This window comes from Mauremys mutica, chromosome 19, assembly GCF_020497125.1.
Source record: "Mauremys mutica isolate MM-2020 ecotype Southern chromosome 19, ASM2049712v1, whole genome shotgun sequence".
NCBI lineage: Eukaryota > Metazoa > Chordata > Testudines > Geoemydidae > Mauremys > Mauremys mutica.
This window is the reverse complement of record NC_059090.1, coordinates 15217783-15243954: the sequence shown is the minus strand read 5'-3', so window position 1 is coordinate 15243954 and position 26172 is coordinate 15217783. Positions and strand designations below refer to the sequence as shown.

General features: G+C 43.3%; 1 protein-coding gene across 8 annotated transcripts in view; it reads right to left on the bottom strand.

Annotated features, from left to right (window-relative positions):
- PITPNM3 (PITPNM family member 3) overlaps positions 1-26172 on the bottom strand; it is a 363555-nt gene that overhangs the window by 309698 nt on the left and 27685 nt on the right. For 2 of the 8 annotated variants that reach the window (XM_044993502.1, XM_044993506.1), the window contains exon 2: positions 17464-17508. The exons of the other annotated variants lie outside the window; for them this stretch is intronic. The gene's annotated coding sequence lies outside the window, so the exon portion shown is untranslated. The remainder of the gene's footprint in view (positions 1-17463; positions 17509-26172) is intronic. 8 annotated transcript variants of the gene reach the window in all.

Here is a 26172-nt window from a genome sequence, read left to right as displayed (position 1 = left end):
AGAAAAAGAAAAAAAGAAAAAGAGAAAAAGAAAAAGAGAAAAAGAAAGAAAAAGAAAGAAAAAGAAAAAGAAAAAGAAAAAGAAAAAGAGAAAAAGAAAAAGAAAAAGAAAAAGGAAACACCTGAGTGATTTAGAGCAGGGACTTGAATCTGGGTCTCCCACATGCCAGGTGAGTACCCTAGCCCAAGTTATTGGGGTGTGTCTCTCAGCCTCCCTCCTTCCTTCCCATGCTGGACCAGAGAAAGCTTTCCCAATACGAACATAGTCAAAAACTGAAAACATTTCTACAAAGTGTTTTGAGGAATCAACATCTATTTTTAAGCGTACCTTTAGACTGCAAGGACACCCGCTGCGGAGACAACTAACAGGGCCCCCTCTAACGTCAAGCCATCATTATAGGGCATTGCGGCTCCCTCATTAATGCCAAGAGCAAGGGCATTAAATTTAACTCCTGCACTTATGGTGGCACATATACTAATAGCGTGAGATGGGGCAAGCAAAGTGTAGAGACAACAAGGAGTCCTTGTGGCATCTTAGAGACTCACAGATTTATTTGGGCTATAACCCACTTCATCAGATGCATGGAGTGGAAACTACAGTAGGCTAGGAGCTAAGCAGCAGTATGAAAGGAGATAGGTAGGAGATTGGGCGTGGGGAAGGAACGCATGGAACTACACCAATGCGCGCACACAAGCAGAAATTAATTCTGTAATGTCTCCAATTTAAAAACTACCAAAAAACAAAAAACAAAAAAAACCCACCACCACCTAATATCAAGTCACTAGCATGGCTCATCCATTCACACGGTTTTCCCAGAAAACGCTTCTCACAGCCACTATTTGCCATCTGACATACACCCAGCCAAAGCCAGGCAGAGCTACCGATGCTGTAAAAGCCCCCAGCAACCCTCTCCGAATCATCGCAGCACATGAACATATAACTAGTAAACATGGTCAGGCCAAGGCTGTGCACTGAAGCTACGTAGTTAACGGGTGGAGGAAGGGATGGAGTGGAAGCAGAGAGCAGTGACTGGAGTGAAGGTGGGGGTTTTGGATGACTTAACTGCTTGCTTCATAAGCTCTTTGGGGCAGAGACTGCCTTCATGCCTTGTGCTTGTACAGTACCTAGCACAACGGGGTCCTGACCAATCACTGGGGCTCCTAGCACTACCACAGTAGAATTGAACTATAGGTTCTGTGTGATGGTGGGATATACCATCTAGCAGCCTTCGCTAAATGCTAACTAAGGTTCTCTGTGTGGGAATATAAGTCATTGGTAGGCACTGGCACCAACATCTCAGTTTAATCTTCACTGCCAAGTCAGGGAAAGAGCAGTAAACCATGAGAAAGTTCTTACAATCCCTTCCCAAAGCAACTGAAAATATTTGTCTGGGAGCCAAAAAAAAGTAGTATTTTGATTATTGAAGTAGTGTTGTTACTGTGCTTGCAATCAATGCTATTCAATAGACTCTTATTTGCCTTAACAGCACGGGAATGATACCCCACAATCTGTCAACAGATCTATGAATGGTGATACTTCTGCTTTCAACCACTGGGTCATTCCAGAGACACTGTCTCTATTCTGGATTTTGCAAGCTATAATGAGTTAAACAAATGGTGTGATTCCCTTCCACCTCATCTCTCCCCTCCCCACAAAAACACCCCACCAACAACCTCAACACTTTCAGGTACTTTGACAAGCCTTAATTGGATTAGATAATACACTAGAACTGAATAATTTAGAGTAACTCTGTCAGAGGAAAACATTGAACAGTCTAACATGAAACGCGAATACACAAATCAATTATTTCCACTCCATTATTAAAAACAGACAAATTTGAAAATTAATTTACCATTTACAAAAATATACCACCCTGACATTGCTTACCATAACGAATTACAAACGAAACTCTTGACCCAAAGGCAGGCTCACATGGTCTCTCAAAGAGAAATGCTGACAACATTTGCGTATGATTGAAATGTGCCTCCGACACATATCCCAGGACACAGGCTAGAACCAAAATCCCAGAGCCAAACCAACCTGAGCTTTTGCAAAGTTTGGATCCAAACTCTGTGGCACAGATCCATCTCATATACAGAGATTTTTCAAAGGGGCATAAAAGAGTCAGGTGCCTAGGCACCTTTGAAAGTTCCAGCCAGATACAGAATTTAAATGGATTTCGTTAGGAATATTACACTAGTGGCAATAACAGGACAAAGTCCAGAAGATTTCCAGGATCCTAGCAAAAGAAATGGACAAATGAAATATCTGTGGACTCTAAAATGAATGGACTAGTTCCTCAACTGGCATGGACCTATTGACATCAATACAGTTACACGGATTTGCACTAGCCCAGGGTCTGTTTCAATGGTTCTAGAAGGGTCAGAAGAAGATATTTTAGGAACAGGAGTGTGCTTGGAGTTCAGGGTTGGAAACCTGTGAATATGAAAAGGTCACTTATCTCAGAAAGGTCTCCTAAAGCACCAGGCAAAAGCTTCTGAGGAACCACCAGAAGCTTGCTTGCAATTTGAAGAGTCTGAGCTTAAATACACAAATCAGTCTTTTAAAATATACTTTTTCTCTTATCCCACATATGGGATAGATTCCAAGATGCTGAATGATGTAAAAATCTACTACCCTCATTTTTCGAGTGGTGAAGTCCTGGATCCATTTTTAAATGAAGAGGAATCTGTAATTTCAAAGAACAACTAGATAGCCAATCAATTAAAAGGGATGGCTGCAAAATAAAAAATATGGTTAATTTAATTTAAAAAATAATCTAACTTGCATTGTCATCGAAGTGATTAACTGGTAGTAACCCTGGCATGTGTGTGTCTGGTTAAGTAGAGTGGAAGAAGTAGAGGTTACATCATACATGAGTTTGATTAGTCAGTTCAAATTAAAATGAAATTCAAATACTCCTTTGATCCACTCCCAATGAAATCCAGGTAACTTGCTAGGGTGAGTAGGGCTACTTCACCTTAATATGCATAAAGCCATGCAGTTCTCAATGCCTTCCAGAGAAGTTGTAGCAACATACATAAAATTTGAAGGGAGGATGACAGGTTGCAGGAGGGATGAGTTTGGAGCAGGTACCAGGAAGTCAGAGTGTGCACATGGCTAGAACGCTAGCTGCAGCACTTCTCTTCCTAGTTGCTTTAATAAAGAAGAGTTTAGTTTTAAGAGCATGGAGTCCTCATGATATTTCCCAGCATGATGTATATGAATTATGCTGGAAGTAGGATTCTTTTTTATTTTTTTAAACATCAAAAATTCCTCAAAACTGACCCTGAAAAAATCAGGAGTTTGATACGCACTGGTACTAATTATGGTCCCCAATGCTAGAAACATTTAGCCCCTTGCTTGCCTTCACTATGGCAGTCTTCAACCACAGTGAGCAAACTTAGGTGAGGGATAAGCGTTTGCAGGATTGGGGCCAACAACGTAACATATATAAACTTCATGTACTACCTCAGGTCAACAGGTGACTGCTGACTACTAGAGGCAGGAATTACCACAGCAGTGAGGAGATTTCTGAGTGGCAGGGAAATACATATGTGCAGGGTGGCTACCCCTTTAAAAAGAATCTTTAAGCAGCCGTCAATGTAATACCCCATTTTATTTGATGCTGTTTCTGTCATAATTTGGTGCAAGCAGTAACATTTGTCATAGTCTCCCACCTGCTGTGTAATACCTTAATGCTAGGAGGTGGACATTTATCTTAGCTTGCGCTTTTAAGATTGCTCAAGCAGGGAAATTACACTTTGAAAACTTGCATTCAAATAGAGCTATAATAAATGGCAGGCAAAACCCAGAAAATTTGCTTAACTACAGAGAAGAATGCACTAAAGTTCCCTTCTTTCCAGCAACATGAAGAGATCATCTGTTAAAAAGAAAAAACGAACAAGTACTTGTGGCACCTTAGAGACTAACACATATTTATTTGGGCATAGTCTCTAAGGTGCCACAAATACTACTCATTCTTTTTGCTGATACAGACTAATACAGCTACCACTCTGAAACCTATTAAAAAGAAGTTACTGGGGCATGTCAGTGGTAAAGAAATTAAAATGGACTTAAATACAGAATTATAAGACTAATTACTTTTGAACATGTATATTATGCAAGTGAACTTTAAATAAGTAGGGGTTTTTAAAAAAATATTTTTACTCAATTTAAATTTAGGATCATCATCATCATAATATAGAAAAACTTCTAATGTGATAGATAAATTTATTTCTGGTTATTTGGGCCTGAACCCTGCAAGTCAATGGAAGTTTTGCCATTGACTTCAATGGCTACAGGATTAGGTTCTTGGATAATAGACACTTTGATAAAAGTATTCAAGGATTGAAAAAGACAATTAGGGGATGTGAGCTTTTTTGTTTGTTTGTTTTGGGGTGCCCTCCTGTGTCAGAAGCAGCAAGATTTTGTTATGGGGAGACAACTTCACTCAGCTCCCATTATAAATCATAGAAGATTAGGGATGGAAGACACCTCAGGAGGTCATCTAGTCCAACCCCCTGCTCAAAGCAGGGCCAACCCCAACTAAATCATCCCAGCCAGGGCTTTGTCAAGCCAGACCTTAAAAACCTCTAAGGAAGGAGATTCCACCACCTCCCTAGCTAACCCATTCCAGTGCTTCACCACCCTCCTAGTGAAAAAGTTTTTCCTAATATCCAACCTAAACCTCCCCCACTGCAACTTGAGACCATTACTCCTTGTTCTGTCATCAGGTACCACTGAGAACAGTGTAGATCCATCCTCTTTGGAACCCCCTTTCAGGTAGTTGAAAGCAGCTATCAAATCCCCCCTCATTCTTCTCTTCTGCAGACTAAACAATCCCAGTTCCCTCAGCCTCTCCTCATAAGTCATGTGCTCCAGCCCCCTAATCATTTTTGTTGTCCTCCGCTGGACTCTCTCCAATTTTTCCACATCCTTCTTGTAGTGTGGGGCCCAGAACTGGACACAGTACTCCAGATGAGGCCTCACCAATGTCAAATAGAGGGGAATGATCACGTCCCTCGATCTGCTGGCAATGCCCCTACTTATACAGCCCAAAATGCCGTTACCCTTCTTGGCAAGAAGAGTACACCGTTGACTCTCATCCAGCTTCTTGTCCTCTGTAATCCCTAAGTCCTTTTCTGCAGAACTGCTTCCATTCAGTCCCTAGTCTGTAACAGTGAATGGGATTCTTCCGTCCTAAGTGAAGGACTCTGCACTTGTCCTTGCTGAACCTCATCAGGTTTCTTTTAGCCCAATCCTCTCATTCGTCTAGGTCCCTGTGTATCCTATCCCTACCCTCCAGCGTATCTACCACTCCTCCCAGTTTAGTGTCACCTGCAAACTTGCTGAGAGTGCAGTCTACGCCATTCTCCAGATCATTAATGAAGATATTGAACAAAACCGGCCCCAGGACAGACCCTTGGGGCACTCCGCTTGAAACCGGCTGCCAACTAGACATGGAGCCGTTGATCACTACCCGTTTAGCCCGACGATCTAGCCAGCTTTCTATCCACCTTATAGTCCATTCATCCAGCCCATACTTCTTTAACTTGCTGGCAAGAATACTGTGGGAGACCATATCAAAAGCTTTGCTAAAGTCAACGAATAACACGTCCACTGCTTTCCCCTCATCCACAGACCCAGTTATCTCCTCATAGAAGGCAATTAGGTTCGTCAGGCATGACTTGCCCTTGGTGTATGGCCCCCCATTACTACAGTATTTGAGAGCCTCACAATCTGATGTATTTATCCTCACATCACCCCTGTGAAGACAGGTGTGATGCAGCTCCATTCACCACGCTGGCACCTCCTGCTGGCCATCTTGGGGATTAGCTCTGCAGGTCAGTATGCCCTCTCCCGATGGTGCCTCACCTGCTATAAATTTCTGCTCCTGGACTCACATCACTCCAAGGCCCACCGCATCCTCTTCATGACACAGCCCTCTGGTCACGTCACAATCTGTGCTCCCCACTTCCGAAGGCAAGTGTTGCAGTCCAACTGTCGCACCACTTCCCCGGTGGTGAATGGCGGCTGGCGCGGAATGTGTGCGGGCGGGGGGTGGGGGGGAACCTGGCCTGCCCACTGCTCTGTGTCCCAACCCAGGGATCCTGTAGATGGCAGCCATGTGCTGCGTCTCCTCTAACTCCTCAGTACCTCTCCCTGGGCCACTTCCCCACTTTGCCCTTACCTCAGGGCCGCAGCCTGCAAATCCCAGCAGACAGCCAGAAGTTCTCTCTAGCTCCCCTGGTCCTTGCTAGCAGCACTGCTCTGTCCAGGGTACTAGCTTCCTTCTGCCTGCCAGGGACCCACTCCTCCCTCCTTGAGCTCCAGGGAGTAACTGGCTCTGCTCTGCCCTACAACTCTTCTTATAGGGGCCTGGCTGGGCCCTGATTGGCTTCTCCTCTCAGCCCGTTGCTAATTGGCTGCCTCCTGCTCAGCCTCCCTAGGGCTCTATTAAGCCCTAGAGGCCACTGCAGGGCCAACGTCTCATCACAGTAGAGAAGTGTTGCTATCACCATTGTACAGATGGGGAAATGAGGCACAGACAGATTAAGTGGCTTGCCTTAGGTCACACAGGAAGTATGTTGGCAGAGCCAGAAACAACCCAGATTTCCCATGTTTGGGGCATAACTCCAAAACTATCTTTCCTTTCTAATTCATCTATACGATAACCCGCATTTAGGTTTCAGCTTTGGCTTCACTCAAATAATATACAAGCTGATTAATATTGAAAAAAAAGTCAATATAATGCAAAACCCATCCTCCTACTTTCTACAGTACACCTAGGCTTTCTCCAATACACTCCAAGAGCTACAGTACCTGCCCACACAGTCCCAACACCACTTCCTCCAGCACATTGCAACTGTGCTTTTCATGTGGGAACAGTGGAAATGTTGCTTTTAAATGAGTGAGGTTTTGTACAGCACTTTGAAATATGCAACATGAATGTTGTTGCAGCCGTGAAGATTATACTGAGATTTGGCAAAACAAGTAGCTTTTGACTTGACATTTGTTTACCAAGGTTCAACCTGTGGCAAGTTTCCAGTGGTTTGTTATGCACCCCTGAAGAGAAGGGTTTAATAACAGAAGTCTAAGAAGATGAAAACACATTCATTCCCCCCCCCTTTCAGCTTGATGCCATTTAAGTCAACAGCAAAATGCTCCACTTACATCAGTGGGAGCAGGATTGTGTCACAAAAATAAAAAACATTCAAGTTGAGGGCAAGGGCTATTCATCAGCAGCATATTCCCAATCCTCACCCATCACTGACTCCATCAATTTCCACAGTTTGGGAGCCAGGCAAGTCCCATCACCTAGCAGGGAGCAGCCACATTGTGAAACTGGTTCAACCTTCTGCTCAATCAAGCCCTTGAGCTGTTCGACATTCCTTGCATATTTGATCTAAAGTAACTTCGGGAGGAACTTCAGCACAAGTTTTTACATGTCCCTGGACGAATCAAGCTTGCAAACAACCAAAAATAACCAACCCCCCGACCAAACGTATTTCCTTTCTCTAAGTAAATTAGAGTTCCACTTGTAGACAGCCCTAACGGTAGGAGTGTGTTAGCCAGCTTGCAGGGAGGAAAATGGCCTGAAAATTGTGTGCCACAGTTTAACATCGTTAGGTAAAAATTAAGCACGCAGATATATCAGTACATTTATTATTACAAGAAAGAACTACATTCATCAGAACAGAAAGATTTGGAGATTTTTTTCCCCCAACTTTTGTGCTTTTGATACACTATGTGTCTAATCAGTTTCTCCCTCTGTAGTCAATTTCCCCTGTTTGTGTAAGTCTCTCCCTCAGCTGCAGGGCACAAAAATACATGTTTTCGAACAGATAGGAAAACGCGTTTTTACAAAACACAGCTGGGGGGAGGGGCTCAAAGGCATGTGTAGCATTGGGAACTACTTTTAGCTTCTTTAATTTTGTAATTGACTAAACCATGTGGATACATGTTCATTTAAAGATTTATGACTATTTGAAAGTTTCTGATGAAGGTTGCACCTTGAGAAGTTTGGTGAATAAAGGAAATACCAATTATTTCTTGGGTTTGACTTCACACTGGGCAATCTAACAGGGTTAATGGCATAGACCTTTTGGGTTTGGGGAGGAAATACGCAGATATGAGCAAAGGTTTGGCTATTCCCCTCCCACCTACCCCCCCTCCAGTCTCTTGATTGGTTCCAGAAGCTTAATGTTTGCTTCCTACGCTTGCTAGATTAATTTGTATCTCACCAAATTAATTTGTAATTAATTAATTTGTATCTTTAGTTGTGAAGATAGCTCCGGGGTGTGTGTGTGTGTGTGTGTGTGTGTGTGTGTGTGTGTGTGTGTGTGTGTGTGTGTGAGAGAGATTTGACTTTGTGCCATTGATGATCAAATTCTGTTCAAGGGTTGTCTCTAGATCGTTGAAAATTCAATTTATTTTAGCATTGTGTGTTTCTGAATCACAAAAAACGCTTTGAAGATTGAAGGGGTACTTTTGCTAATTTAGTCCTCACAATCTTCCAAACATGTAAAGTGTTCAGTTTCCATTATCACATTGTACTACATTCTTATTGTACAGGGCTATGTTGGGGATTTTAATATAAAAAACATATGACTTCAATCATATCTCATGAGGTATGTCTCTAGACCTCTGTAACCGCAGCCTTGGAGAACAGATACAAGAAGAGTACAGCCATCCTTTGCTTTCCAGTTATAAAAAGAAAAAAAAAAGGAGAGAGAAGGGATATAATGGAACCCTCCAAATCAACATCTGTTGGAAGCAATGGGTTAGAGCAATATAAGATGAGCCCATAGTGTTGTTTAAAAAGAAAAAGAAAAAAAAACCCACAACCATACACACCACTGTGCCCCTCCACACACACACAGCCAAACACATGCATATTCAGGCCAGGCGTAACAGGGCAGAACTATTAGTTATGGTTGAATTTCATCCAAAAAATCTAGGAACTAGAAACCAATACATTTTAGTGCTGGTGGAATAGGCTGAATGCAGAGAGGTAATGACAAAAAAAATCATGAAATATGAAAAAAGTTCACAGATCAAATTAGTGTAGCTTTGGCAAATGCAGATTATCAGCTTTCAAATTCCTCTAGATTTGAAATGTGTGGAAAACCAAAAATCCCTCTTTCAGATGTATGCATCATTCTTTCTTCACAGTAACTCTATTTTCAAAGTATTCTTTACATCCCAAAGATTTTCAAGAGACACTACTGGTTTCAGGTTTCACAATAGTTGAAGCCAGTTTTGAGATGCTTTGAAAGGCCCCAATCTTAAGAAAGCACTAAGCATACATCCTCCGGGATGGGGGAAACAACAGGCCTCTTACTGTGTGTAGTAATTGAGACACCCAAAATAACTAATTACTTATGAAAATTTGAGCCGATCTATAGGTGTCTTCCACCCCCCGTCAATTCAGCCTTGTATTTTCCCAAATGTTTTTGAATAGCTGCTAATTGCACAACAGGGACTCAAAAAGGATTGATTTTTTTTAAAGCCACATATTGTTGAATGTAAGGAAAATAAAAGCCTCTAAAACCTATGTACAACAGCCAGCTAAAAACAGCTCAGGAGAGCAGTCTAAGAAAACTTGACCAGTGCTGGTATTTAACCAAATCAAAAAGTGAACTTGCTATCTGTCCACCACTGAATCAATAACTTTCTAGGTCTGACTTTTTTTTAATTATTGGATGCCTGCATCCATGGTGCCTATGAAAGTTCTATAATTGCATCTATGGTAGTCACCTCCCTGCACCTTCGTCTGCTACACCATTGCCCATCTGGTGGCAGATCACCTTCCTTCCATCACAGCTCCTCTGACCTTCAAAATATTTGACACACAAGGCGGGTGAGGTAATCTCTTTTACCGGATCAACTTCTATTGGTGAAAGAGAAAAGCTGTTGAGTGACACACAGTTCCTCTTCAGCTCTGTTATTACTTGTTATTTCTCAGTCTGTTGCATTATGCATCAGCTCTGCTTCTTGCACAGACAGTAACGTAAAGGGGGCTGTTTTACCATATATTTCTTGGAACAGTGAAGGTTATAGTTCCACTGGTTCTCTCCAGCACTTTAATCTTCCACGAATTAAATAGTAGTGTTTGACTTTTAAGTAAGTTCACCCAGAGTCAAGCTACATTTTCATTTAAATTCTTAGGAGCAGGTCCTCAGTCAATGTAAATCAGTGTAACTCTATTCAAACACACTGATTTACACCAGCTGAGGATCTAGTTCTCATGCAGTGTTTTTGCTGCAGCACAAAATTTTTACCATGCAGAATGCAAATATTTGTTTTCTTCGCCAATGAATGTTTATTTTATCATGCAAAAGCAATTTAGTCAATAGAATTTTGATAGAGTCAGCCCTGTTCTCTCAGCTGGATACAATCAACTGTTCGGTGAATCAATTATTGAATCCAATAGGGTCGAAAATCATCTATCAGGTACGACAGATACCAAAGGCTTGAAAATTTAATACAATTCTCAAGGAAAGCTGACAAAATTCATTAACGTGAGTAGAAACTATTAAAATCAACCAAGCAGCCCATGAAATCTCCGTATACATTAAAATAAGCAAACAGATAGATGCATGCCTTCCTTTTAGCAATCAGAAGTGCCTGTACCAGACTCAGCATGGACTTAATATCTGCTTCTTTTCAATGTACTTCATCTGCTCAACATCCACTTGTTTGTAGAGCTATGAAAACACCCTACTTTGGTGGTTCTTGGGGGCAAAAAGTGTCATAGGGTACATCTACATTGCAATCAAAAATATGATTGCAACGTGTACACATATCACAGCTGGCTTTGAGCAAGCTTGCTCGAACAACAATAGTTGTGAAGCATGGCAGCACAAGCTATTGCCATGTGCACATACCCAGGGCATCATACTGCCCATGCTGCCATGACTTCATTGCTATTGTTATGAGCTTGGTAGATCAAAACTAGATTGAGCAGGTCTACACATGCTCCAGACACACATCCTTCTGCAATGCAGACCAGCCCTGCGTGGGATAACACAAGGACTATGTTGTGCTTATCTGTCTAAAACAAAAGTGCAACATTTCAACCAAAAGTTTAATTTAAAAATTCTTGGATGATATCAAAATGATGATACTCACACCTCCTTTGTAAAGCACTTTGTGATCGATGTATGAAGAGTGCTAGAAGAACTAGTATTATTTATTATTTTAAAACATTTAAAACAAATCAGCTTTATGAATTTAGAAGCACTAGGAGCAGGAGAGGTCAGAGCCATTTTGCTGGCCATGACAGAAAATGTTTTTCCCGTTACCCCCTTCTTCCCCTCAGTAGCCAAGCCAAAAAAAAAAAAAACAAACAGAGCCAATCAAAGTGGAGCAAAAAAAAAAAAAAAAAACCAAACCCCACAGCCGAGCAGCACAGCAGTACAGCAACCCCTGGAAGAAGACGCTTAAAGCAATTCAGGGCCACTCCTAGAACTGGCCTTACATCGGAGACTAACACTTCCTAAAGTAAAGGCTTTGTAAATAGCAAAGCCAAGGCTAAGTTACAAATCTGCAGATCCTAGTTAATGGATTTTTGTTTTTGTTTTGGGGGGCGGGGAGGCGCAACATGTAACATTAATATCCTATTTGTTACTATAGATAGATTTACCAATTCATGAGGGGCCTAATCCCTACCCCATCTAAGTTAACTGGAGTCTTCCTATTCACTTTTATGAGCTTTAGATCAAGCCCTCAAAGTTTGGCTTTTCTATTGACAATCCAACATGCTTCCCAAAACACTAGTGTTAATGTAACACTAAGGATATGAAATCAAGAATTCAAGGATGAGAATAAATAAAGCTAGGACTAGAACAGAGGTTGGCAACCTTTCAGAAGTGGTGTGCAAAGTGTTCATTTATTCACTCTAATTTAAGGTTACGCGTGCCAGCAATACATTTTAACGTTTTTGGAAGGTCTCTTTCTATAAATCTAATATATAACTAAAGATTGTTTTATGTAAAGTAAATAAGTTTTAAAAATGTTTAAGAAACTTCATTTAAAATTAAATTAAAATGCAGAGCCCACCGCACCGGTGGCCAGGACCTAGGCAGTGTGAGTGCCACTGAAAATCAGCTCATGTGCCAACTTCGGCACGCGTGCCATAGGTTGCCTACACCTGGACTAGAATTTCAGCTTTTACGATGTCCCTATCTCCTTACATCTAGTCTTTTTAGACAATTAAAAATAATGAACTAATAGACTTTCTACAAACCTCAAATACATTAAGCTGCCAAATCTTGACTAGGCTTGATTTTCAGAACTCAACAAGATCTACACACAAGCCAAGCTGCAAGAAGGAAATTATTTGGAGAGAATTGTAATGTGGATCGTCTTAATGAAACAAACCAGAATTAAAATTTCCTACCGACACTTAGTTAATGGAATCTACTGCAGCCAAATATACCTGTCTCCTGGCTAATTCTCCTTTGTATAGGAGAGAGAGGTTTGTGGCCTTAGATTTAAGTAGATAACTACACAGAAACCAAATTTTAAGTAACAAAATTCTCTCTACATATTACAGTGTTTTGAGAGGAAAATCAAATAAATAATGATGTCAGGTTTTCCTTATGTTGTTTTGTATGGATTTGCAAGAGAGGGGCTCCATTCAAACTATATTTATGCACTTTTCTTTGCCCTTTAAAATATTTTATGATAATCAATATTACAATCAGCTATTTTCTTCCATTAAAATTTCAGTTGTCACTTCAAAAACAGGAAAACACAAGTGTGCGTGGTGCTGCTTGATTAGGATTCTACTACATACTCTTTCTACTGTTAACATTAAAATGCTATTTTCCAAAAGCACACACTGGATTTCCTTTATGCAAGTCCAGTTTTTACCTCCACTTTGCCACTCCCATTGTCACATCTGTGCACAAATACAACTCATTCAGGAATCAAGCAAGGTTATTTTGCTTTACATATGTTGGATAATAGTGTTCACATAGTAAATTAATGAAGTTCTTAGGATAAAGCTATGATACATGTGAAATATAGCTAAATTTCTTGCTTATTTTCAGTTTTCCTCCTTCTGAACATAGCATGAATGAACCATGTCATTCAGGATTTTAAACTAGCAATGTATAATGACAACTCCCCCCGTCCCCCAGCATTTAAATGTACTTCTAAAATGTTATTATCCATCTCATCCAGCTACAAAGAAAATCCAGTGTCTAATTTTGGTTGTTGTCCTCAGGCTATGTCTACACTATAAGCACTGCTGCAACTGTGTCACTGTAGTGTCATAGCATAGATGTTTCCTACATCAACAAAAGGGGTTTTTCCATTGCTGTAGTAAATTCACCCCTCCAAGAGGCGATAGACAGGTCAACAGGAAAAATCCTTCCATCAACCTAGCCGTGTCTTCACCAGGGGATTAGGTCCACCCAACTACGGCACTCATGGCACAAGATTTTTTAACACCCCTGAGCGACGTAACTTGGTCAGCCTAATTTTTAAGTGTTTACCAGGCCTAAGTTAGAGTTATTTTCACAATTACAAGCAGCAAATATTTGTCCAATCCTAGACTTGTTGGTTGGTATTATGCTTCCCTCTCCCAACAAAAGCTATTTAAAACAAACAAACAAAAAAAACCCCACAGGATTTTTCCGCAAAATATTTGCCAATTTATTAACTTAATCCTGCAAAACCTTATTACATCACCAGTCCTACTGACTCTGGTTTGAGAGAAGGATGGTTTTGTGGTTAAGGCACTGGACTGCTCAGGAGACCTGTATTCAGTTCCAAGCTCTGTCAGACTCTGTGACACCTTGTGCAAGTCACTCAGGCTACAGCTACATTAGAGAGCTTAGCAGCTGCACCGCTGTAAAGCTCTCTAAATGTAGCCACTTTAAGCTGACAGGCTTAAACTACTCCAACCCCATGTCCGTGGGGGAAGCTCTCTCGCCAACATAAGCAATGGTGTGGACGGCACTATGTCAGCGTAACATATGTCGCTCAGGAGGGTGATTTATTCACACTTCTGAGCAACATAAATTATGCTGATGTAAACCATAGTGTAGACATAGCATAGTCTCTCTGTGCCTCAGTTCCCCATCCGTAAGACTGAGATAATAAAGCTGCCTTTCTCCCTACCTTTGTCTATCTTGTTTATTTAGATTGCACAGCAGAGACTATCTCGTAATAGGCGTATTCACAGTGCCTAGCGTAACAGGGCCCAGTTCTCAGTTAGAACCTCAAAGTGTTGCTGTGATAGCAATAATAAAGTAGTAATCATATCACACACACACACACACACACGAGAAAAGGCTATTCACGAGAGCAAGGCTTGCATAACGGGCCCTCTAGAAGTTGTTTGATTCAAAACGCTGGAAGAGGTCCCTAGTTCTTAATGATGTAAGATGGCTCATGGTCCCAGGGGGAAAGATATGACCTGTATTCCTGGTGCAGATCATGTAGTTAGAAATAAATTTGGCCCTGTCGATTAGAGTTTGCAAGAGATCAAGAGTAAAGTGGTTGGACAAGGATGTTGCATCTGCTAATTAAAGCTAGAAAAGAAGTTCTCTCCCCTCTCAGCTTGCACTGCTCCTGAAAAATATGATATTTGAGCTCTTCACAAATTCTATGGCAAGAAGTCGGATATCATCATCATCATATCAGATATTGTGAAACCTTTTAACAGAATTATAGAAGTAGGGAGAGATAGGGGCATTCCCTTCCTAGACTGTTTTATTCTTGTTACTACTGAAACAAGATCACAATTTACAACACAAGGGATGTGTGACCCAATGCACCCCTGTATTCACACCCTACATACTATTGTAATAATCTTTGTGCAAAATACACCTTGTGAGATATCATTTGAAAACTAGTAACTCACTGGTCAATAGTAGTATGGTGAAATGTATGTATAAAGTTATGAAATCCCCCCTTTGATGTGAAAAGCACATGTTCAAACTCAAGTAACCCCAATTAGGTAGGTCAAAACACACCTGTCTTAAACAAAGGGTTGTGTGTTTACTTCAATTTGCATATAAGGCTCCAGGTCCCCTTACTCTCCGCTGGGAAGAACTTTAACTAAGGGTCATGCTCAGGAAGATGCTTCTCGAAGTGTGAATGAACTATAAAAGTGAGGGGCAAAAGACCTCAAGGCATTTCTCCCGCCCATCTTTCTTGACAAAACAAACAGCCGTAAGACCTTAGGAGCAGATCCTGACCTGAACCATGGTCAGCAATGCTGCTGAAAACCCATGGTAAGAATTTCACCTTGAACCAAGTTTAGTTTGCTAAGTTCAGTACTAGGAAGCATTTTATCTTTATTTTTCGTGTAACCATATCTGACTTTAATGCCTTAATAGCTGTACTCACTTAAAATCCTACCTTCTTTTGTTAAATAAACTTATTTTGGGTCTTTAATCAAAGCTAAGCCAGTGTTGTGGTCAAACAGGGCTGTGTGGTATCTCCTTTAAAAGAAACAATTTGTTGTATATTGCTCCATTACATGGACCACACACCTAAAATATCTGAACTGTCCAGGAGAGGGCTGGACAGTACAGAACACATTTTGGGGGAGAAAATTCAAGATTGGGAAGGTGTTGGGTCACACTGCAAGCAGTAACCAAGGCAGATGGAGGCCAGGGTGTGACTGGTGGGTGCTGCTGGAGGTCATAGTTGCTGAACCAAGGCTGCAGCTATACGCAGACATTCGGGCTGCAACCTGCATGCTGGCAGGCTGTTTGTGAGCAGCCAGGTGGGAACTACAACAGCAAGGCATTGCGAGGCACCCACGATCGCAGGGGTGACAGCCCCTCACTAGTCTGGATTGCTCCCCAGAATATCATAGGATGGATGACCTATATAATAATCAGTGCATTATACAAGGTATCTGATTTACTTGTTGCTGTGTTTTCTGAAGCAATGCAACCAGGAAATATAACAATTAGCCACTTTCATGAAAGCGGGTGTCTTTCAAAATTGTAAAGTAATTACTAAGTGTACTAATTGATCATGTTGCTCCCTCCCTCCCCAAAACACACACTTCACGGCTGCTCTCCTATCATAAACTGGTAATTAAAAAAAGTCATTCCTGAACAGTGTTAAAGTCAGTTAAAGTAAGATTTCTAGTGTATAATAAGCTCATTAATCAATTTACCTGTACTAGACTTTAATTTCCTTAGCATTAAGATGTTGAAGTTCACAGCTGAAGTCTATAACCATAAGGCAGAGCGCCATACAGAGCCAGTTGCATTCTCTCATGACTCACTGGCAGTGAAATGGCTCAACATGGCTCAAGGATACACTGAGCCAGTTCCAATCTTCTTGTCCCTTGGAGAATACTCTTGTGCCCTGCAGCTGGGTCAGGCAATACACTGCATTCATCCCAATGTATTGCATTCAGGGGAGGCCCATAATTTTTTGGCTCAACATCTGAATATCTCCTTTGCACACTCAAAAACACAATTTTTGTGGCATCATCATCATATATGTCTCTCTCTTTCCAAGGCACTGGCTGGCAGAGGACTGTTGAAGATCTCAATCCACACCTACTAGCAGGTAGGGTGACCAGATAGCAACTGTGAAAAAATGGGACAGAGGGTCGGGGGTAATAAGCTCCTATAAGAAAAAAATCCCAAAAACTGGGACTGTCCCCTTAAAAATGGGACATCTGGTCACCCTACTAGCAGGTCACTATTGGAGTCCAGTCCCTCAAAGTCAGGCCTGGTGTAATTAAACACAACTCTGCTGTTGCTGTCAGACAGAACTTACACCAGGGCTAAGTTTCATCCCAGATAGTTGGGGGCCATAAATAACTCTCATCTAAATGCTTGTATGAAATAAGTTAGCGGTCTCACCCCAGATCTTGTCTGTATTAACCCCACAAAAGTTACCACCATCATGGTTGTCCACGTCCTGGCCAGTCTCAGCAGATGAGGACTGGAATGGTCTACGTAGATTAAACTCTCCTTTCTTCCACAAACTAGCTGGCCACGTTCTGCTCTCAGTTACAAATCACAAAAATTGAGTGCCACCCACCCACATGAATGAAAGCTGCAACTTGTGTTACAGAGCAGTGTTTGATCTGGTTTCTCCAGGTCACGGCTGAGGCACGTTGGCAGGGCAGCATGGGATGCTAGATGGACGGCTTCAAGGGACATCAAGTCAGTTTCTCTCTCTTTTAACTAACATTAAAAAAACTGGCATTTAACAACAATGCAACATTAAGGTTGTGAAATCAAATACACACATACATTTAAAAAATATATATACGAGAAGCTGAGACAGTCCTATCAGCACATGTCCAATGTGCCAAATTGCTCTGGATTAAGGGAGCAGAACCCCCAAAAAACATAGGGTTTTGTTTTGGTGGGAGGGGACAAGGATTGAGGCTGTGAAAGTCACCAAGTACCTTAGAGACCAAGCCCTTCCCCTGAAGTTAATTGGAACAGACATGTTCCCCCTTACCTCAAGTTGTGCAAAAATAACAGAACCACTTCTGCTCAAGTTTTCCTAAAAGAAATGAAAATAGTCACCTTCAGGCAATAAACAATGCACCTGCTACAGTGCTATTTCTGCATTTTCATTAAACCAATTTTCTCCACAATTTAAAAACAACCCCTGCCCACCCGCAAAAAACCTGATCCCAAACACACACCTCCACACTAACGCTGAAGGGCCCTAATTTACCATGGCACGCTATTTTTATTCAAGAACAATATTGTCTTAGCTAATGACACCTAGAAATATTGTTTTAATAAGTTACTTGTTATGCAGCAAGCTTGTTTATGATGTAAATTAATTCAAGTAATGAAATTCATTCCCCTCAGGTAAACTATTACCTTCCAACTAGAATAAACAGGGGAGAGAAATGACGGAACCTCACCTTTAAAAAGAAGAATAAATGTGAGGTGGTATTAGGTTTGTGTTTGGTACACAAAAAAATTCCTGCAAAACAGGAAGAATGTTTGCCTGGGGAGGCAATGTTGCCTAGTGAATGGAGCACTGGACTGGGACGCAAAGCTGGGTTGTTTCTGGCTTTGCCACTGGAGTGGGAGCAGTTATTTCACCTCTCCCTGCCTTGGTTTGTAAAGCACTTTGAGATGGATGGGTAGAAAGCTGGGAATTATCATTTGCTAGCAAGGTTTCTGTTCTTAATCCAAGTTATTTGACCTCGGTCAAATTCTCCTATAAGCATCCCCTCTCAATCACCAGTCTCCAAACTGGAGGCTGAAATACACCTCAAAAAGGCATTATTGGGAGTTTTAAGACAAGGTCTTAAGGAAATGTCTGTGGCAAATCACTTGATGTAGTAGGAAAGACTTACAGTGCCTAAAGTGTTAAAAAGCTTTACACACACATCTTTGCATTTCTCTTTAAGAGGCACATGCTTCTGTCACATGCATTGGCTTGTTTGAACACAAGGTGCTCGTGTACCCTAACACAAATTGGATTTTGCCAACCAGATTTGTGTAAGATAAATGGCTGGTTTATACAATATGACAGCAAAAGAAAAAAAAAATTGGGACAAGAGCATGGCGTAGTGCTCAAAGCTGTGAACCAAGGTACATCTACAAAGCAAATAAGGAAAAACCCACAGCAGCACATCTCAGAGCCCAGGTCAACTGATGCAGGCTCACGCTATGGCACTAAAAATAGCAGTGCAGATGTTCCTGCGCAGGCTCTTATTCTGCCATTGAGATGCTGTGGAACATTTTTAGATCTCCTGTGATGCTACCTGCCCAGCTGAAAAAGCTCCTACAAAAATTGCTATTTCTGGTGGAGTTACTGAAACAACTTACATCATGCTTGTTTGTTACAACAGTATTGTGCAGGTTGAAATGAGGGTTGACATAACAGAAGTGCAAGGAACACAGATTTTCACTACCATTTATTTTGTATTCTATGCTTGCCTTGAGAATGACTTAAAAGAGGATTTACACATTTAGGGGGAAAACTGTACATACTACTGAACATAAGGCTTACTACAGTGGAACTACCCAATGGCTTGATTTTAAATCATCAAAATGTAGGGCTGGATGGGACCTTGAGAGGTCATCTAGTCCAGCTCCCTGCACTGAGGCATGGTTAATATGCACTGAAGTCAACAGAGGGACTTGCACTGACTTGCAAGGGCTCTGGATCAGTACTAAACCCTATGCTTGTTTGCATTCGCAGAACTGGATCACACAGAGATTACAGAAAATGCACTGAGGCACATTACTTCTTTACCAAGCTAGATAATGGAGATAAAACAACTGACAATGTTCCCAAAGCTACCGAAAACACCACCATGTTCATAAAAGAATTACTGAAGAGCACGAATTAGTCTCAGTAGAAATTAACTGAAAATAGATGCCATTGCACTAATTAAAGCCTTTCCCCAGGTTAGAATTTCAAACAAAACTATGATCAGTTTGAATTCAGGAGAGTTTTTCCACTATTAAAAAAAAAAAAAAGAGCAAGTTGCTTTTTCATTTGGAAACAGACTTGTGGTGAAAGCAGTGACCTTTGCAGTTAGAACATAAAAACGGTCATACTGGGTCAGACCAAAGGTCCATTTAGCCCAGTATCCTGTCTACCAACAGTGGCCAATGCCAGGTGTTCCAGAGGGAATGAACAGAACAGGTAATCATCAAATGATCCATCCTATCATCCATTCCCAACTTCTGGCAAACAGAGGCTAGGGACACCATCCCTGTCCATCCTGGTTAATAGCCATTGATGGACCTATCCTCCATGAACTTATCCTGTTCTTTTTTTAACCCTGTTATAGTCTTGGCCTTCACAACTTCCTTTGGCAAGGAGTTCCACAGGTTGACAGTGCACTGTGTGAAAAAATACACTTCCTTTTGTTTGTTTTAAACCTGCTGCTTATTAATTTCATTTGGTGGCCCCTAGTTCTTGTGTTATAAGGAGTAAATAACACTTCCTTACAGGGGTGGCAAGTTATATGGGCCCGTGGTGCCTGTACTCCAGGAATATTCAGGGCCGGGTGCCCGGCTCCACCAATCTTCGGGGCCAGGTCTCTCCCCCAGCCCTGCCTGCTGCCCCCACATGCCTCTCCTGGAGCATCCCCCAGTCAATTTTAAATTTTAAAAGGGCATGGGGGCCCCCAGCTGCACAGCGGAGCTAAGGTAGACTTCCTGCCCAGCATCACTCTGTGCCACTCCCAGAAGCAACCAACATGTTCTGGCAGCCCCAGGGGGTGGGGGTGTCTCTGCGCGCAGCCCCCGCCCCGAGCACCGACTCCACAGCCCCCATTGGCCGGGAACTGCAGCCAATGGGAGCTGTGGGGGCAGTGCCTGTGGGCAGCAGCGCACAGAGACTCCCCGCCCCCCCACCTAGGAGCCGCTAGCAGAGGGGTGTGCCAGTCACTTTTGGGAGCCACCCAAGGTAAGTGCCACATCCCTCACCCTCTCCTGCACCCCAACCACCCCTTGTCCCAGACAAGAGCCCTCACCCAAACTCTCTCCTAGAGCCAGCACCCCACACCTCTCCTGCAACCGAACTCCCTCCCAGAGCCTTAGGCAGGTCGGGGAGACTTGGACACATTCTGGGCACCACCAAAAATTATACAAACCTGCCACCCCAGTCCTTATTTACTGTCTCCACACGAGTCATGATTTTATAGACCTCAATCATGTCCCCCCTTTCTTGTCTTTTTTCCCCAAGCTAAGAAGTCTCAGTCTTATTAATCTCTCCTCATATGGCAGCCATTCCATACCCCTAATCATTTTTGTTGCCCTATTCTGAACCTTTTCCAATTCCAATATATCTTTTTTTTTTGAGATAGTATTCAAGATGTGGGCGTACCCTGGATTTATATAAAGGCAATATATTTTCTGTCTTATCTATCCCTTTCTTAATGATTCCCAACATTCTGTTCACGTTTTTGACTGCCGCTGCACATTGAGTGGATGTTTTTAGAGAACTATCCACAGTGACCTCAAGATCTCGTTCTTGAGTGGTAACAGCTAATTTAGACCCCATCATTTTATATGTATAGCTGGGATTTATAATTTTCCAATGTGCATTACTTTGCATTTATCAACATTGGGCAAGAAAATGGCAGATGAAATCCGACAAAGTGGGTATTCACCCACGAAAGCTCATGCTCCAATACGTCTGTTAGTTTATAAGGTGCCACAGGACTCTCTGCTGCTTTTACAGATCCAGACTAACACGGCTACCCCTCTGAGGGTATGTCTACACTACGGGATTATTCCAATTTTACATAAACTGTTTTTTTAAAACAGATTGTATAAAGTCGAGTGCACGCGGCCCCACTAAGCACATTAATTTGGCGGTGTGCGTCCATGTACCGAGGCTAGTGTCGATTTCCGGAGCGTTGCACTGTGGGTAGCTATCTCATAGATGAAATTCAGACACCCAGTTTTGTGAGATCCTTTTGTAGCTCTTTGCAGTCTGCCTGGGACTTAACTATCTTGAGTAGTTTTGTATCATCTGCAAATTTTGCCACCTCACTGTTTACAGCTTTTTCCAGATCATTTGTGAATATGTTGAATAGGACTGGGCCTAGTACAGGCCCAGGGCCGGCTCCAGGGTTTTTGCTGCCCCAAGCAGCGGAAAAAAAAAGCCGCGATCGGCGGCAGCTCCACCATGCCACTTTCTTCTTCAGTGGCAATTCGGCTGCAGGTCCTTCCCTCCGAGAGGGATCCGCCGCTGAAGAGCCCGACGTGCCGCCCCTTCCCCGTGGCCGCCCCAAGCACCTGCTTGCTGAGCTGGTGCCTGGAGCTGGCCCTGTACAGATTCCTGGGAGACACCACTATTTACCTCTCTCCATACTGAAAACTGACCGTTTATTCCTACCCTTTGTTTCCTATCTTTTAACCAGTCACCGATCCATGAGAGGAGCTTCCTTCTTATCCCATGTGCTACATAATATTTTCCTAGTCTGCTTTTCTGAGGCTATCAGGAGCCTCTCTGACTACCCATTAAGTTATCTAACAGAGCTTTCTGCATAGCGCTATTTAGCAACTATGCTACTAAATCTTACTAGAGGCCAAAGTTACACATTGTTATTTTCCAGTGGCTTCATTTTCAATTTGCCAGATTACATGTACAAATACTAAACAGTCACTTTAAAATCTCTCTTTACAGTTGGGATGCCCCAGCTGAGAACAAGACCCCCATTGGGGTAGGCACTGTACAAACATACAGTAAGAGACAGTCACAGCCCCAAAAAGCTTAGATAGAGCAAAGAGAAAAGATAATATTCTCTCCCCTTTTTGCAGATGGTGAACTCAGACAGAGAGAGATTAAGGCCTCAGTCCTGCAAAGAGCTGCATGCAGGTAGACCTACTGATGTAAGTGCAGCTATGTGGGACCCAGCCACACAGACCTTATTGAAGGATAAGGATTTACAAGACTTGCCCAAGGTCACACAATGAAATCTGTGGCAGAGATGGGGATCAAACCCAGATCTCCCAACTCCCAGTCACAAGGCCAAGAGCCATAATGGTGGCACCGTACAAACCTAAGGAGTTAGGATTTATTTCTCATTTGAGAATCTCTCTGATCTAACATATTCTGATGAAAGCAACAAAACAAATGTATGTATGTTCTTAAGACATGTCAACACTTAAAAGTTAGGTTGACCCAGCTACATCGCTCAGGCATGGGGGGGGGGGGAAATCCACACCCCAACCAACTTAGTTAAGCCTAACCACTGGTGTAGACGCAGCTAGGTCACCAGAAGAATTCTTCCACTGACCTAGCTACCACCTCTCTGGGAGGTGGATTAACTACAGCGACAGGAGAACCCAACCCATCGCTACAGTAAGTGTCTACACCGAAGCACTACAGTGGCACACCTGTACCCCTGCAGCATTTCTAGTGAAGACGTATCAGCTCAGAGGGCCCAAGCATTCCCGTGTACTTCACCTAGCACAGGGCTGCGCTTAAGCTACCACGAAAGTATATTGTGGGTTGCTCAGACACACTGCAATAAGTTTTTAATATTGTATCGGCAGCTTTTCCTTTTAAGTAATTAAAGATCTACTACACTGCGAAGAGCACAAGGGAACTAATTATAAGATACATTGAACAAACAGTTTTATTTGCTGTCAAAAACACCCTCAAGATCTTGTACAGCTCAGAGACATTTGATTCAGCTTTTAGCTGCTAAGCAATAAATCAGCAGAGGTGCTCTGTGCACCAAGCAGGGGACAGGCATAGCTCATCTTTACTAAGCCAGATGCAGACCTTCCACTGGTTGCAGCTCTCAGCCCCAGAGGGAGGACTGAACTGAAATCATAAACCACTCCACAGTTACGTTAGTGAGAGAAGGGGAGGGAATAGTCTTCAGGACCAGAATTTTCTAAGGAGCACAGCTCCTATATTTAGGCACCAGGGTAAGCAGCCAGACTTTCAAAAGACTCCAGCACATTGGGCGAGAAAGTCTGGCATTGAGTATCACGGTGGGAACTACTGAGTTCTAAGTGGTTCTGAAAATCTGGCTTTTATTTCAGGGTTTCATTGAGAGCAGAGCTCTCTGGAAAAATCTGGCCCCATCTCTGGGTGCTGACTGCTGAGCACCTGAAAGTCTGATCCAACCGGCTCAGGGGTGGCCAACCTGTGGCTCCAGAGCCACATGTGGCTCTTCAGAAGTTAACATGCGGCTCCTTGTATAGGCACCGACTCCAGGGCTGGGGCTACAGGCACCAACTTTGCAATGTGCCGGGGGGTGCTCACTGCTCAACCCCTGGTTTTGCCACAGACCCTGCCCTCACTCCACCCCTTCCTGCCCCATCCCCTCAGCCTGCAGTGCCCTCACTCCTCTCCCTCCCCCCCAGAGCCTCTTGCATGCCACAAAACAGCTGATCAGGAGGTGCAGGGAGGGAGGTGGAGGCGCTGATCGACAGGGCTGCCAGTAGGCGCTGGGAGCGGCGGGGGTAGGGGGCTGCTGATGTATTATTGTGGCTCTTTGGCAATGTACATTGGTAAATTCTGGCTCTTTCTCAGGCTCAGGTTGGCCACCCCATGGCTAGATAAAAAACAGTTCCAACAGCAGTTGCTTTCTGCTCCGCTGTGCTCAAGATTAAGGTTCCACAGTGATGGACAATATCCTCGATTAGGGCTTTGTAGTGGGAAAGTCTGGTGACCAGCTGGCCTAGTGGTCAGCTCACGGTCTTACCATTTCTGCCGGCCTCGTCGTCCCATAGGGGGCCCTGGCTGTGATCTCAATCATCCCCTCATGCTCCGATTGCTCCCCCAGAGACTGGTCACTACGAAGAAGCAGGGAGGCAAGATAGGGGAACCAGAGACCACCCACTCCACCGGGTCCCAACCCAGGGCCTGAGGCGTATATCAGAGAATCCAGCCACGTTATGTTTCCCCTGGGTCACTTCCCACCAGTCTGGAGTGCCTCTGTTTGGGGAGCAGTTGCTGTCTTAGATTCTCAATGTCCTGTTCAGTCAGTCACTCTCTCTGGACTTTCAACTCCCAAAGGTGGCTGGGAGGGGAGGCGGGAGAGGAGGGAGGATACAAGTCCTTGCTACTAGAGCAGCCTTCACAAAGCTGTTCCCCTTCCTGGCACAGCTCTCAGCCTGGCTTCCCGGTGCCACGTGCAGCTCATTGGCCAGTCTCCTGGGCTACCAGCTTCTTTTTAATCTGTTCCTCCACTGGGAGCATGCCTTGAGGGGCAGCACCTCCCTTGCCCAGTACTGCTCTGCTCTCTGCCCTGCTTCAGTGTGACCCGTAGATCCCACCACAGACTTGATTCCCCTACTTCTGAAGTCAGTGGAGATTTGCCATTGAGAGCAGGATCGACCTAGAAAGAACAGCACGCGGTACTGAGCAGCTGGACTTGGTACACTACATGAGCAAGAGAAAATTAACTGAAGAACAGATTTGGTTCAAAACAGTTGTTTGCTCTCTTCTGCTTCTCATCAAGGGGGTCATCTACTAGTAATGACTTGTTCCCAGGCTTCTGGAGTTAGGAATGAAAACAGACTGCTTCAAAATGAGTTCCCACCAGACAGATGCCCACATCCCAAAAAGCAATCACAATTGGTTATCTTGGTGGCAGCCTCTGCAGACAGAAGCCAAAGATTAAAATGGACACAGTGACCGAATTATCTTCTTGCCTCCTCTGGGAGGGACAGGCGGATCAGGATTTCAGCACACAAGCATGGGGAAGCTTTGGCAGTGGCTCGAGGCTCTCCCTCCATGGTCAAGTACGAAATTCACAAGACCCATTTAAAAATATTAGTCATTACTCCAAGGCAGCATCTGGCTAGAATTGCTGGGGCTTCTCCTTATGGTAACAGAGTGTGATCGGTTAGAGCAGGAGATGGGGCATTAGGACTCCTGGGTTAAATTCCTGGCCCTCTCACCCATGTGCGCTCCTGTAGGCAAGCCTGCATTTCAGCTGCCCCTCTAAAATGGGACAGGGCTTACTTCTTGCACTCTCTTACCTCTTGACTGGTCAAATTGTGATGTCGGTCAACGCCTGAGATTACTGCATATGAAGACATCATCATAAAGTGATGACTATCATCCACTGAGCATCACAGGAAGGAAAAAAAAACACAATGGATCAGTCTATTATACTAGGTGGCTTTAAATTTGCACCAGATTCTTCCCCTACTTTATTTGTCATCGGCCTCCTAGTCATACATCACCTCCTCTCCATGTTTTGTGCCATAACAGTGCTAACTAACAGCCTCCTTTACTTTGAGGACTAGGTGACAAGAGGAATTCATTTCCAATGGGCATTATTGGTCCATGTCGCACTGTAAATTTGCGCTGCACTTCGCAAACACAGCGATCTCTTCTGGAGGGACAGGGAACATTATTTCAGTCGCACCCAGGATCGCTGATCGTGGACTAGGATCCCACCATACGAGGCACAGTATAAAATACCGCTTGCAGGCCAGTCCCTCAGCTGGTGTAAGTCAGCACAGCTCTCTAGCCCTATAGTCCAAGGTCCCAGTCTTGCAATACACTGCACAGAAGCCAATTGCTGCACCTCAGTGAAATCAGAGGTGTGCCCACGGGCAGTGATTTGCAGATTGGGGGGGGGGAGGCAAGTCAAACATGAGTGGTTCATAAAAGGGTGAAGGGAGGACAAAAGGAAGGAAGCATCTCCTGGAAGTAAGGGTTTACAAAGAAGGAATTTAAAGAGGACAAGAGGGAGTGGGAGCTTGGCAG